Here is a 14777-nt window from a genome sequence, read left to right as displayed (position 1 = left end):
ATGACTCCTTTACATTAATTAAAGCAATGAAAATAATGTCCCTGTCCGTATCATGTCTTCTTATGGTTTGTACCACAAGTTTTACTGACCATTTCATCGTTCACCTAACTGTGCTTTCTCCTCCTTCAGATCCTCACTTCATAATAGACCCCATCATTAAGCTCTTTGTTCAAGTGCAGGGAGACTTGTCCTCTTTCACTGATTTTCAGGAGCAGTTTTCTCATTTGAGTTTCAAATCTTTCTGTGTTATCAGTTTCCCCACCAAAGAAAGAGATTCCTTTACATACTCTAGGTACACAATTACACATTTTATGATTTTTATAGTTATTTGTAGTACAAGGAGATCAAACCAGTCAATCCTAAAGGAAATCAACTGTAAATATTCATCGGAAGGACTAATGCTGAAGCTGGAGCTCCAGTACTTTGGCCACCTGATGCAAAGAGCCAACTCATTGGAAAAGAGTCTGATGCTGGGAAAGATTGAAGGCAAGAGGAAAAGGGGACAACACAGGACGAGATGGTTGAATGGCATCACTGACTCAATGCACATGAGTTTGAGCAAACTCTGAGGGATAGTGAAGGACAGGGAAGCCTGGCGTGCTGCAGTCCATGGGGTCACAAAGAGTTGGACATGACTGAGTGACTGACAACAACGAAGTGCTCAGAGTAGAAACCACACTTACAGAGAAACTCACAGCCAAGCAAAAGTCTCCTTGTACTGAGCTGGAGACTCGGGAGTTAATGAAGGACCTGTTTTATGGGACCTTTGGTCCAAAGGCCTATGCAAGCATCTTTTTCTTCATTAGTCACAATTTTCCACCACTGCCATCGACAACCAATGCATTTAAAGTGTAATATCTCACAAGAGCTAAAGGGTAGTAGGAAAGCACATTATCCTTTTGCAGATTTATCCTCTCAATTCAGTTGCAAGGAATACCAAATACATTTTTTCTGTATTATAGAAAGCTATGAACTTAATATGCATAGAACTTAAAGTGCATAGGGTTAATTGATGCACATTGTGAAGTGTGAAACATTGAAAATGAGAAGGATTTTCTCACAAAATTTGGAAATAAAACTCATAAAATTTAAGTTTGCTGTTTTTCTTAACATTGGATTTCTTTATAAGTTTAAAATTAAACTTAATTTTAATTAAACTTTAATTTGTAGGCTCATTTGAGCAGAGGGATCTTCAGCCTGTGAGCTCTATGTATGGTTTATGATGTGTGTATGTAGAGTCTATGTGGCGTGTGTCTGTACGTGTGCATGAGTGTGTACACAATGAGTCTCTATCTGTATATGTGTGAGTGTGTATGGTGTTAGAGACTGTGTGTGAGTGTGTGTGTGTCTGTGTCTATGTGTGTGTGCAGTGTATCGGTGTATTTATTGTTTTGTCCTTGTTTCCACCAGGCTCCTAGGCTTCTCAGTCCAGGATCAGGTTCTATAGTGATTCAGAGCTCCTGCCCCCTGGGGATGCTGGGGACACCACAGACCAGCATTGGCTTCATTCGGATCTTGGTCAGGGGTCTGGTCTTTGAATCCCTGCTTCTCTCATCAGTGGTTCCATAGATGCTGCAGGCTCAGATGGCATCAGTAACTTTTCTTCTTATTCCAGGAGTGAAAAGTCCCACTTCAGGTTCTGGTTTCAAGAGCTGAACACTGTTTTGCAAAACACATTCCCCCTGTTCCCTGCAGGTGTTGACCTCATGCCCAGAACCTGGCAGCATTAGCTTCATGACTTCAGGCTCACTCACTGCTTTCCACCCCATTCTTGTCCATGGTATTGTGGATTTTGCTTAAGAGCTTATTTCTCTTTGCTTTTCTCTTATGTATTTTATCCATAAAATATTGGCATATTGGGAACAGAAGATTTGGATCTGTGTGGTAATCTATTGAACCACTTTTACTGGAATTTCCTCTAAACTCTCTAAAAATATAGGATTACAGTTATGCTGCTAAGTCACTTCAGTCGTGTCCGACTCTGTGCGACCCCGTAGACGGCAGCTCACCAGGCTCCCCCGTCCCTGGGATTCTCCAGGCAAGAACACTGGAGTGGGTTGCCATTTCCTTCTCCAGATTACAGTTATAACCTTGCTTAAAAGCTCTCAGACTCTGTTGCTTTGAATAGAAAGACTACACTTCATATAATGATATAAAAGGGCGTCTATAATTTTACATTTCAAGAAGCTTCTCTAAACTTTTTGTGTCTCTCATGTTTTAGGAAAGTATTTAAGACAAATCTCCTGAGTATATATAACACATGGATAGATGGGAAAATATCAAGGATAATTTCTGGTACATAATGATCAGTCAATATATGTTCCTGGCTATTGCTCTTTTCACAGCTAGCCAATGTCATATTCCATCATTTAATCCTTAAGACCTATTAGCAGTAAAACATTTTTTCATTTTGTACTTGATGAGATTGAAATACTATTTGAAGCGTTCTTCGTGAAAATGAAAAATGTCTTTTATCTTTATTTTAAAAACCAAAGGAATTTTTGTTGTTGTTCAGTCAGTAAATTTTGTCTGACTCTTTGCGATCCCATGGACTACAGCACACCAGGCTCCTCTTTCCTCCACTATCTCCTGGCGTTTGCTCAATTCATGTCCATTGAGTCGGTGATGCTATTTTTTTTACTTTATTATTTGCATTATTTTATTATTATTAATAGAATGTATTATAAGAAACAATATATAGCAATGGAGAAGAGAAAATAAAAACAAAAAGAAAATAAAAAGTAATAACTGTGCTTGTGGTAAATTTAGTAAGTGAAAAGATGATATCTCAATCATTATACCATAAATGTTTTGTCCATAAATTGCATTGTAAACCAAATTTAAACTATTGCATAAAATAATATTTATACTCCTTAATGTACTTAGCCATTTCTTATTTGGGTTATTAAGATTTTTATTAGTATGAGCAACACCCTAGTAAATTGTTTGTATATAACTCTTACATCATAATTTTCATTGTGTCTTTGGGGATAAATTTCTGAAAGCAAAACTATTGATTGAAAAGTTATACACACTTTAGGATTTAATTTACTCATCTACCAGTAGTGTACAAGAATGCATGCTTACTGAATCTGTAACAATAACTATTTTACTGCTGCTGCTAAGTCACTTCAGTCGTGTCCGACTCTGTGCGACCCCATAGACAGCAGCCCACCAGGCTCCTCTGTCCCTGGGATTCTCTAGGCAAGAATACTGGAGTGGGTTGCCATTTCCTTCTCTGAACTATTTTACAGATCCATGTAAATTGGATACGTAAATATATTTGTAATGTGTACTTCTTTGGTTACAGTGATTGGGCATTAAATATTGCTTCTGGGCTCCAAGGTCACTCTTCCACACCTGGCTTGGAAACACTGATTGGGGCTGGTACTCTGCAAACTTTCCCTTTGGCCACTTCTTTCCTTGTTAAGTCCTGTGACTAGTGGGCATCAGAGTGAGGCTGTCAAGCAAGAGGAAATGACAAAAGGCCCTCCTTGTTCATCTGTTTCTGTCTTTCCAGTATCAGCTCTTCTCCCTGGTAGCAATAATGGATTCTAACAGCAGCTGATTCTATCTTTTTTCCATTCACTCCCAGAATAATGCATTCCATTCAGTGGTATCAACACCAAGAAAGCAACGCCCTTTTCTCAGAGGTCTGGATCTCAACTCTTTAGGGTCCTCTTACAAGCTTTCTGATTGTGAAAACAGCAACCTCTTCCTTTGTTCCTGCTCCTCTCAGGGGAGTCAGTGATGCTATTTAACCATTCTATCCTCTGCTGCTCCTGTCTCCTTTTGCCTTCAAGTTTCCCCAGCATGAGGGTCTTTTCTAATGAGTCGGCACTTCACATCAGGTGGCCAAAGTATTGGAGCTTCAGCTTCAGCATCAGTCCTTCCAATGAATATTCAGGACTGATCTCCTTTAGGATTGACTGGTTTGATCTCCTTGTTGTCCAAGGGACTCTCAGGAGTATTCTCCAGCATCACAATTCAAAAGCATCAATTCTTCGGTGCTCAGTATTCTTTATAGTCCAACTCTCACATCCATACATGACTACTGGAAAAACCATAGCTTTGACTAGACAGACATTTGGTGGCAAAGTAGTATCTCTGCTTCTGAATACACTGTTTAGGTTTGTCATAGCTTTCATTTCAAGCACAAAGCGTCTTTTAATTTCATAACTGCAGTCATCATTCCACAGTGATTTTGGAGCCTAAGAAAGTAAAACCTGATTCCACTTTTTCCCCTTCTATTTGCCTTGAAGTGATGGGACTGGATGCCATGATCTTTGTTTTTTGCATGTTGAGTTTTAAGCCAACTTTTTTACTCTCCTCTTTCACTTTCATCAAGAGGCTCTTTAGTTCTTCTTCACTTTCTGCCATAAGGGTGGTGTTATCTGAGGTTACTGATATTTCTCCTGGCAATCTTGATTCCAGCTTGTGCTTCATCCAGCCTGGCCTTTCACGTAATGATAAAATAAGCAGAGTGACAATATACAGCCTTTACGTACTACTTTCCCTACTTTGAACCAGTCTGTTGTTCCATGCCTGGTTCTAACTGTTGCTTCTTGATCTCACAGGTTTCTCAGGAGACAGGTAAGGTGGTCTGGTATTCCCATCTCTTTAAGAATTTTCCATAGTTTGTTGTGATCCACATAGTCAAAGGCTTTTGCATAGTCAGTGAAGCAGAAATAGATGCTTTTCTAGAATTCCCTTGCTTTCTCTATGATCCAATGAATGTTGACAATTTGATATCTGGTTCCTCTACCTTTTCTAAACTCAGCTTGAACATCTGGAAGTTTTCAGTTCATATACTGCTGAAGCCTAGTTTGAAGGATTTTGAGCTTAATGTTAATAGCACTGAAATGAATGCAATTGTACTGTAGTTAAGACATTCTTTGGCATTGCCTCTCTTTGGCATTGGAATGGAAACTGACCTTTTCCAGTCCTGTGGCCATTGCTGAGTTTTCCAAATTTGCTGACATATTGAGTGCAGCACTTTAAGAGCATCATCTTTTAGGATTTAAAATAGCTTAGCTAGAATTTCATCACTTCCACTAGCTTTGTTTGTAGGAATGCTTCTTAAGGCCCACTTGACTTCACACTCCAGGATGTCTGACTCTAGGTGAGTGATCACTCCATCATGGTTATCTGGGTCATGAAGGGCTTTCTTGTATAGAAATTTTGTGTATTCTTGCCACCTCTTCTTACTATCTTCTGCTTCTGTTAGGTCCTTACCGCTTCTGTCATTTATCAAATCCATTCTTGTATGATGTATTCCCTTGATAACTCCAGTTTTCTTGAAGAGTTGTCTGGTCTTTTCCATTCTACTCATTTCCTCTATTTCTTTGCATTGTTCACTTAAGAAGGCCTTGTTTTTTCTCCTGATATCTTCTGGAAGCCACATTCAGTTGGGTATATCTTTCACTTTATCTCTTGCCTTTCACTTCTCTTCTTTCCTCAGCTATTTGTAAAGCCTCCTCAGACAACCACTTTGCCTTCTTGTATTTCTTTTTCTTGGTAATGGTCTTGGTCACTGCGTCCTGTACAATGTTATGAACCTCTGTCCATAGTTCTCCAGGCACTCTGTCTACCATGTCTAATCCCTGGAATCTATGTGTCACTTTCACTGTATAATCATAAGGGATTCAATTTAGGTCATACCTGGAAGGCCTAGGGGTTTTCCCTACTTTGTTCAATTTAAGTCTGGATTTTGCAATAAGTTGATGATCTCAGCCACAGACAGCTCCAGGTTTTATTTTTTCTGACTGTATAGAGCTTCACCATCTTCAGCTGGCAAAGAATACAATCAACCTGATTTCGGTATTGACCACCTGGTGATGTCGTTTTTTGCCAACCCAATAAAACAGGGAATACTGAAGTCAGTTTTCATTCCAACCCCAAAGAAGGGCAATGCCAAAGAATGCTCCAACTACCACACAATTGCACTCATTTCACACACTAGTAAAGTAATGCTCAAAATTCTCTGAGCCAGGCTTCAACAATACGTGAACGTGAACTTCCAGATGTTCAGGCTGGTTTTAGAAAAGGCAGAGGGACCAGAGATCAAATTACCGACATCTGTTGGATCATCAAAAAAGCAAGAGAGTTCCAGAAAAACATCTATTTCTGCTTTATTGACTATGCCAAAGCCTTTGACTGTGTGGATCACAACAAACTGGAAAATTCTTCAAGAAATGGGAATACCAAACCACCTGACCTGCCTCTTGAAAAATCTGTATGCAGGTCAGGAAGCAACAGTTGGAACTGGACATGGAAAAACATGCTGGTTCCAAATAGGAAAAGGAGTACATCAAGGCTGTATATTGTCACCCTGCTTATTTAACTTATATTCAGGGTACATCATGAGAAATGCTGGGCTGGAGGAAGAACAAGCTGGAAGCAATATGGCCAGGAGAAACATCAATAACCTAAGATATGCAGATGATACCACTCTTATGGCAGAAAGTGAAGAAGAACTAAAAAGCCTCTTCATGAAAGTGAAAGAGGAAAGTGAAAAAGTTGACTTAAAGCTCAACATTCAGAAAACTAAGATCATGGCATCTGGTCCCATCACTTCATGGCAAATAGACATGGAAACAGTGACAGACCTTTTGGGGGGTGGCTCCAAAATCACTGCAGATGGTGACTGCAGCAATGAAATTAAAAGATTCTTATTCCTTGGAAGAAAAGTTATGACCAAGCTAGACAGCATATTAAAAAACAGAGACATTTCTTTGCCAAGAAAAGTTCATCTAGTCAAGGCTATGGCTTTTCCAGTAGTCATGTATGGATGTAAGAGTTGGACTACAAAGAAAGCTGAGCACCGAAGACTTGATGTATTTGAACTGTGGTATTGGAGAAGACTCTTGAGAGTCCCTTGGACTGCAAGGAGATCCAACCAGTCCATCCTAAAGGAAATTGGTCCTGAATATTCACTGGAAGGACTGATGTTGAAACTGAAACTCCAGTACTTTGGCCACCTGATGCAAAGAGCCAACTCATTTGAAAAGACCCTGATACTGGGAAAGATTGAAAGTGGGAGGAGAAGGGACGATGGAGGATGAGGTGGTTTGATGGCATCACCGACTCAATGGACATGAGTTTGAGTAAACTCTGGAGTTGATGATGGACAGGGAGGCCTGGTGTGCTGCAGTTCATGGGGTCACAAAGAGTCAGACACAACTGAGTGACTGAACTGAACTGAATGAATGAAATAAGCACATACAGATAACCTAGTAACAGATTCATAGTACATGAATTTATTTGGAGAAAATTATGAAAATCTGCAGGTCATCATTGTTACTTGTAGTTTATTCAATGGATTATTAAGCAATTGTCTTTTTCCATCTTAAACATTATGTTTGGTCCTGTCATAATTTTTTCATTCTGTTCAGTTCCTTATTTATGTTATGAATAAATTTCAGAAAAAAACAATACTAGAGGAGTTCAACATTTCTTTTCTTGAAACTGATGTATTAAAAGTCCAGGCAACCATAGAAATGTTCCTAAATTTTCAAAGAATAGATACATCTGTGAACACAGGCTATTTTGAATATAGAGGTGAAGATGAAGTCGCTCAGTCGTGTCCGACTCTTTGCGACCCCATACACTGTAGCTTAACCAAGCTCCTCCATCCATGGGATTTTCCAGGCAAGAGTACTGGAGTGGGTTGCCATTTCCTTCTCCAGAGGATCTTCCCGACACAGGGTTCGAACCCAGGTCTCCCGCATTGTAGGCAGACACTTTACCGTCTGAGCCACCAGGGAAATTTTGAATATAGAGGACAGATGCAATTCAAACCTCCTGCTCTAGCAGGAAGGACAGTCTCAACTTGTGTAACCAATATAATCAATATCAAGCATCAGACACAGCGGCACCAAGGGACAAACATTATTTTAGATCAGGTTTCATCCTCTCTATTCCTGTCTTACTTGGGTTGGTTTCATTTTTCTTCTGGTGTTTTTTTTTGTTTTTGCAATGACTGTTTTGGGCTTCCCTGGTGGCTTAGAGGGTAAAGCATCTGCCTGCAATGCAGGAGACCTGGGTTCAATCCCTGGGTCGGGAAGATCCCCTGGAGAAGGAAATCACAACCCACTCCAGTACTCTTGCCTGGAAAATCCCATGGATGGAGGAGCCTGGTAGGCTACAGTCCACGGGGTCGAAAAGAGTTGGACACGACTGAGCAACTTCACTTTCTTTTCACTTTAATGACCCTTTTCTTATTTTCTTTGTGTTGGTAGTTCATAGTTCATATTCATTTTGTAGACAAGAACATGGGGAATGCCATGACTGGGAACTAGCATCTCTCTCCTGAGCCCAGGTGAAAATTCCTGGAAGTGAATGTGGATTTGGACAACAGGATCCTAGCTCCAGGTGTTATGTGGAGTTTTCCATTAGAGTGAGGGAAGATGGCCTTCTTTTTTTCCGAGTGTGTAAGCTCTTTGACTTTGCAGATGTCATAAGGTACCTGCAGTTACTTTCCTTTTCCAACCTGAGTCACCTTCTTGCTGCAGCACCCATCTCTCTCCCACTATGCATAGTCAAAAAGTCTTCCCCATCTTCCACTCACCACTCCACCCACTCACAATGCATATATACCCCCTCCACTGAACAGCCCTTATGACGGTGCCCTAGCCTTGAATGCCATTCCCAGTAGGCAGATTCCAGGCACCTTGCGCTTGACATCTCAGCAGCAGGGACACTTGTGATGGCTCACTCAGTCTTAAGGCAGGAATATTTCAACTCCCACGGACCATGGAGCCTAAGTTCCCTCCAGAGTCCAGTCCTGGGCTCGTCCTCCATACACACCCTTGCTTGGTCTCCTCCTCTGTAAGCAAAAGACACAGAACACACAGACACTCTGTAAATGTGAGTCGGAGGGACAGCTGGACGAATGGATAAGGAATTGATGACCAAGGTTCTGAGCACTCCAGGACTCTGGGCAGCTCTTCCAAGCCTGAAGGGCACTGACCTCTGCAAGACCACTCAGGAGGCCCCACCCCAGCTCTGCTGGGCATGGCATCGTCGCTCTGGGCCTGGAAAACCAGTTCCCAAAGCTTTTCTGAGTCTGCACATCATCACAGAGTGGTTTGGTGAAGAAAAGCTCATTCTCGGGTCCTGTGCTTCCTGGGTACTTGCAGAGAACCTTTCTTCCTACAGCAACCCACTGGCAGAGTGAGAATAACCTTGTTTGAGGAGCAAAGTTAACCCATTCCTTCCCACATAAGTATCCATGCTGGCCCCAGATGATATCAGAGCAATGTTATCAATTGTCTTCACAGCCAGAGAAGGACAGCACCCATCATTCATTCCCTATTCAGGGAAATGGCACCTAAGAACCTGATTTTCACTGACTAGTTTAGTAACTGCTCTGAATTCCCACAGATATAGCATAGATAGCACTTTTCTTAAAAATAAACACCACAAAAAATGTGTATGATTTTGGAGGGTTATTTTTAATTTAAATAAACAAGCAAATAAATACTAACACAATGTACTCAGAGCAAGGGTTTTTAAGTTTTGCATTACAACAGAACTATAATTAACACGACAACTTTCAAAAGACATTTTGACATGTAATTTTACCTTTCTTGAAGGTCCAAGTTATCAATTTTGCAATTAGCAACTGTATAGACAAAAAAAAATAAGTAAATAAACTTCATTGCTACTTTTTTGATAGCTGAGAAAAAGATAAATACATGTGGAAAAGTCAAATGCCATCTTATGGCAAAAGAGTCATTGTTTCCTGCTGTAACTACAACAGAAAGATTTATATATTTATGTGTGTATGCATATATGTGTGTTCTTTGATTTTGGATAGTACTGAAACCTCCTTTTAATATAATTTTTATATACTGTATATATACTTTACTTGGAATTTGAAACTAAAAATATTAAACATTAACAAAGAAGAATGGATAACTCCTATTTGGATATTTTATTTTTATTTTATTTTTTGTCTTGCGTGTTTTGTTCATATTTACTGCTGTAGAGCTTTAACATGAACATATTCCAGGGTGTTCACTTCCACGGAATCCCAATTTGATTTTTGGTTTTTAGTCTCAACAACGGAGAAGGCAATGGCACCCCACTCCAGTACTTTTGCCTGGAAAATCCCATGGACGGAGGAGCCTGGTAGGCTGCAGTCCATGGGGTCGCTAAGAGTTGGGCAAGACTGAGCGACTTCACTTTCACTTTTCACTTTCATGCATTGGAGAAGGAAATGGCAACCCACTCCAGTGTTCTTGCCTGGAGAATCCCAGGGACGGGAAGCCTAATGGGCTGCCGTCTATGGGGTCGCACAGAGTCGGACACGACTGAAGCGATTTAGCAGCAGTAGCAGCAGCAGTCTCATCAGAACCTAGACCAGATCTGCATTGTGTAACACCGCCACCTTGTGGCTAAATACTTCATTACACAGTAATCCCAAATTAAATTCCCACATCAGATCAGATCAATCGCTCAGTCGTGTCCGACTCTTTGCCACCCCATGAATCGCAGCACGCCAGGCCTCCCTGTCCATCACCAACTCCTAGAGTTCACTCAGACTCATGTCCATCGAGTCAGTGATGCCATCCAGCCATCTCATCCTCTGTCGGCCCCTTCTCTTCCTGCCCCCAATCCCTCCCAGCATCAGAGTCTTTTCCAATGAGTCAACTCTTTGCATGAGGTGGCCAAAGTACTGGAGTTTCAGCTTTAGTATCATTCCTTCCAAAGAAATCCCAGGGCTGATTGCCTTCAGAATGGACTGGTTGGATCTCCTTGCACTCCAAGGGACTCTCAAGAGTCTTCTCCAACACCACAGTTCAAAAGTATCAATTCTTCGGCGCCCAGCCTTCTTCACAGTCCAACTCTCACATCCATATGTGACCACAGGAAAAACTATAGCCTTGACTAGACGGACCTTTGTTGGCAAAGTAATGTCTCTGCTTTTCAATATGCTATCTAGGTTGGTCATAACTTTCCTTCCAAGGAGTAAGCATCTTTTAATTTCATGGCTGCAGTCACCATCTGCAGTGATTTTGGAGCCCAGAAAAATAAAGTCTGACACTGTTTCCACTGTTTCCCCATCTATTTCCCATGAAGTGATGGGACCGGATGCCATGATCTTCATTTTCTGAATGTTGAGCTTTAAGCCAACTTTTTCACTCTCCACTTTCACTTTCATCAAGAGGCTCTTTAGTTCCTCTTCACTTTCTGCCATAAGGGTGGTGTCATCGAGGTTATTGATATTTCTCCCGGCAATCTTGATTCCAGCTTGTGTTTCTTCCAGTCCATCATTTCTCATGATGTACTCTGCATATAAGTTAAATAAACAGGGTGACAGTATACAGCCTTGACGTACTCCTTTTCCTATTTGGAACCAGTCTGTTGTTCCATGTCCAGTTCTAACTGTTGCTTCCTGACCTGCATACAAATTTCTCAAGAGGCAGATCAGGTGGTCTGGTATTCCCATCTCTTTCAGAATTTTCCACAGTTTATTGTGATCTACACAGTCAAAGGCTTTGGCATAGTCAATAAAGCAGAAATAGATGTTTTTCTGGAACTCTCTTGCTTTTTCCATGATCCAGCGGATGTTGGCAATTTGATCTCTGGTTCCCCTGCCTTTTCTAAAACCAGCTTGAACATCAGGAAGTTCACGGTTCACATATTGCTGAAGCCTGGCTGGAGAATTTTGAGCATTACTTTACTAGCGTGTGAGATGAGTGCAATTGTGCAGTAGTTTGAGCATTCTTTGGCATTGCCTTTCTTTGGGATTGGAATGAAAAGTGACCTTTTCCAGTCCTGTGTCCACTGCTGAGTTTTCCAAATTTGCTGACATATTGAGTGCAGCACCTTCACAGCATCATATTTCAGGATTTGGAATAGCTCAACTGGAATTCCATCACCTCCACTAGCTTTGTTCATAGTGATGCTTTCTAAGGCCCACTCTACTTCACATTCCAGGATGTCTGGCTCTAGGTCAGTGATCACACCATCGTGATTATCTGGGTCGTGAAGATCTTTTTTGTACAGTTCTTCTGTGTATTCTTGCCATCTCTTCTTAACATCTTCTGCTTCTGTTAGGTCCATACCATAGATCTTTCAAAAAATCATTAACTTTGAGTCAGTTCCAATGAGGTGGATGAACCTAGAGCCTATTTTACAGAGTGAAGTAAGTCAGAAAGGGAAAGATAAATACCATATATTAATGCATATGTATGGAATCTAGAAAGATGGTACCCATGATCTTACGTGCAGGGCAACAAAGAAGATACAGACATAAAGAATAGACTTATGGACTCAGTGGGAGAAGGAGAGGGTGGGATGATTTGAAAGAATAGCATTGAAACATATACCTTAGGATATGTAAAATAGATGACCAGTGCAAGTTTGATGTATGATGCAGAGCACCCAAAATCGGTGCTCTGTGACAACCTTGAGGGATGGAGCGGGGAGGGAGGTGAGAAGCGGGTCCAAGATGGAGGGGACACATGTACACCTGTGGCTGATTCATACTGATATATGGCAAAACCATCACAATATTGTAAAGTAACTATCCTCCAATTAAAATAAATACAATTTTTAAAAAAATCATTAACAACCATTAAAACAATCAAATATATACAACCCATAACAAAAGACACAAGGACTGAGATATTTATATGTTCATCACACATCAAATACATTTTAATACTTTACGATGTGTGAATCTTCACATTCCTGAACAAACTAAAGCATTCCATTTCCTGAAGGTAAATTCTGACAGGTTTTTAAAAAACATTAAGTCACATAGGAAAAAAAAATCAAATACCTCTTAACCTTCCTGCCAACTCTGCTTTCTGAAGACTCACAGGATGCTGTGTGTCTGGTGTGTTTTAACCATTGTTTTTTGCTATGCATGTTCATTTCAGGAAACTTAAAGATTGCAGAATTTTATTCTTCTGGTTCCAAATCCATCAGGAGCATTTCCTGTATTAACAGAGATGGGAAGTGATGATTTCAGGATGCCCTGGACACTGGTGTTTCTCACTGTGAGTCTCAAGGCCCTGGCTGGGCAGAGGAGACTGGAGATGCTCCCTGCCTCAGTCCCACGACACGCTCCACGCTGCCCTCCACCTCAGTCCTGCATCTGAGTCTGGCCCGTTCACCTAATAAACGAGGAGTGACAGTGACTTCCAAAGCACAAGGGAGAGGCTGTTCCAAACTTGGCCTGTTGGCCCCAAACTAGGACACTGGGTCTATGCAGGACTCAGTGAGGAAAGGCACAGACCACTAGACCAGAGCTGGCAAGAAGCTGAAGTGGGATTCATTCACTCATTCAACAAATATTTGGTGAGTTCCTAGCAAACTGTGTCTAAGATACAGATGGATAAGACGGTTGGGGTCTAGAGTTGTAATCGCTAAGGTGGTTCAATGATCATTAACCCCAAGTATCAGAGACAAAGTGAACACTAACATATAACAAAAAGAAGAAATATAAACTTCTGATTTATCTTGCAAACTGATATTACTCAGTGATTTGCTTGCCATGAAGCATAACAATTACCACACACACCTACACTTTCACCCAGTCCAAATTTAATTTTGCTAAAAGCACTGCATAATGAGTATTTCATTCATGCCTGCTCAGGCTTTCTTTTGGGCTTCCCTCGTAGCTCAGTTGGTAAAGAATCCGCCTGCAATGCACAAGACCCTGGCTCAATTCCTGGGTCAGGAAGATCCACTGGAGAAGGGATGGGTTACCCACTCCAGTTTCCCTTGTGGATCAGCTGGTAAAGAATTTGTTTGCAATCCTGGAGACCTGGGTTCAATCCCTGGATTGGGAAGATCCCCTGGAGAAAGGAAAGGCTACCCACTCCAGTATTCTAGCCTGGAGAATTCCATGGACTGCAATTGTCATGGGGTGGTAAAGAGTCAGGCACCTTTCACTTTCACTGCTCAGGCTTTACTGGGTCATATTCATGGGGCAGTGTTGTCTTTTCCAAATTAAAAGAGAGCTAAAGCTGCCACCGGTGCTATTGCTTAGAGTCCAGGAAATAACACATTTGAGTAGCAGCCAAGAGCATAATATCTAACTGTAGATCTTTTTTAAAATTTAATTTAATTTTTAAAAATGTATTTTTTTAATTGAAGGAGAATTACTTTACAGAATTTTATTGTTTCCTGTCAAACATCAACATGAATCAGCCATAGGTATACATATGTCTAACTGTAACTCTTAGGAGTGAAAATATTGTTTATGTCAAAGATGATGTTACTAGACCTACAATGGTCATAGCCCCATTTACCTTAGCAAACAGGCTGTTAGCACTCTTGGTACAGCTTAGAATTTAAAAAAGCCATGTTGACAATTATTGCCTAGGCAACCTAAGATCTCCCTGAGACTAGCTCTTGAAGATGATGTCGCGAAGTCCCCAGCAAGTTCTCACTGGCAATAGGAATGACTCACACGTTTGGGGATTTCTGGGTCCAGCCACAGTGGGACTATGCGAACACATTCCCACCCTGACTAGCACTCAGATAACCACCTTTTAAACATGCAACTGAGCTAGAAAGTGAGCAAAGGGAGCCACCCAGGCCAGGTGGCCAAGAGAAGTTAAAACATGACCACATACTCTGCTGACCACACAAAACTTCACTAAGCACAAAATTCCTTCCCATGGGGAGACAGAAAAGCAAACAAATAAGTAAAGCACACAGATGTTGATGGTGAGTTCTACAAAGAAAAGAAGACAGGAAGGGGTGGATATGTAGTGAGGCTTAGAAGTCTAAGTAGACAGCTTGGCAAAAGTAGC

This window comes from Bos grunniens, chromosome 8 (assembly GCF_055505025.1).
Source record: "Bos grunniens cultivar Pamir isolate PY7600 chromosome 8, Bosgru_T2T1.0, whole genome shotgun sequence".
Classification (NCBI taxonomy): Eukaryota; Metazoa; Chordata; class Mammalia; order Artiodactyla; family Bovidae; genus Bos; species Bos grunniens.
Note: the sequence above shows the minus strand (reverse complement) of the source record.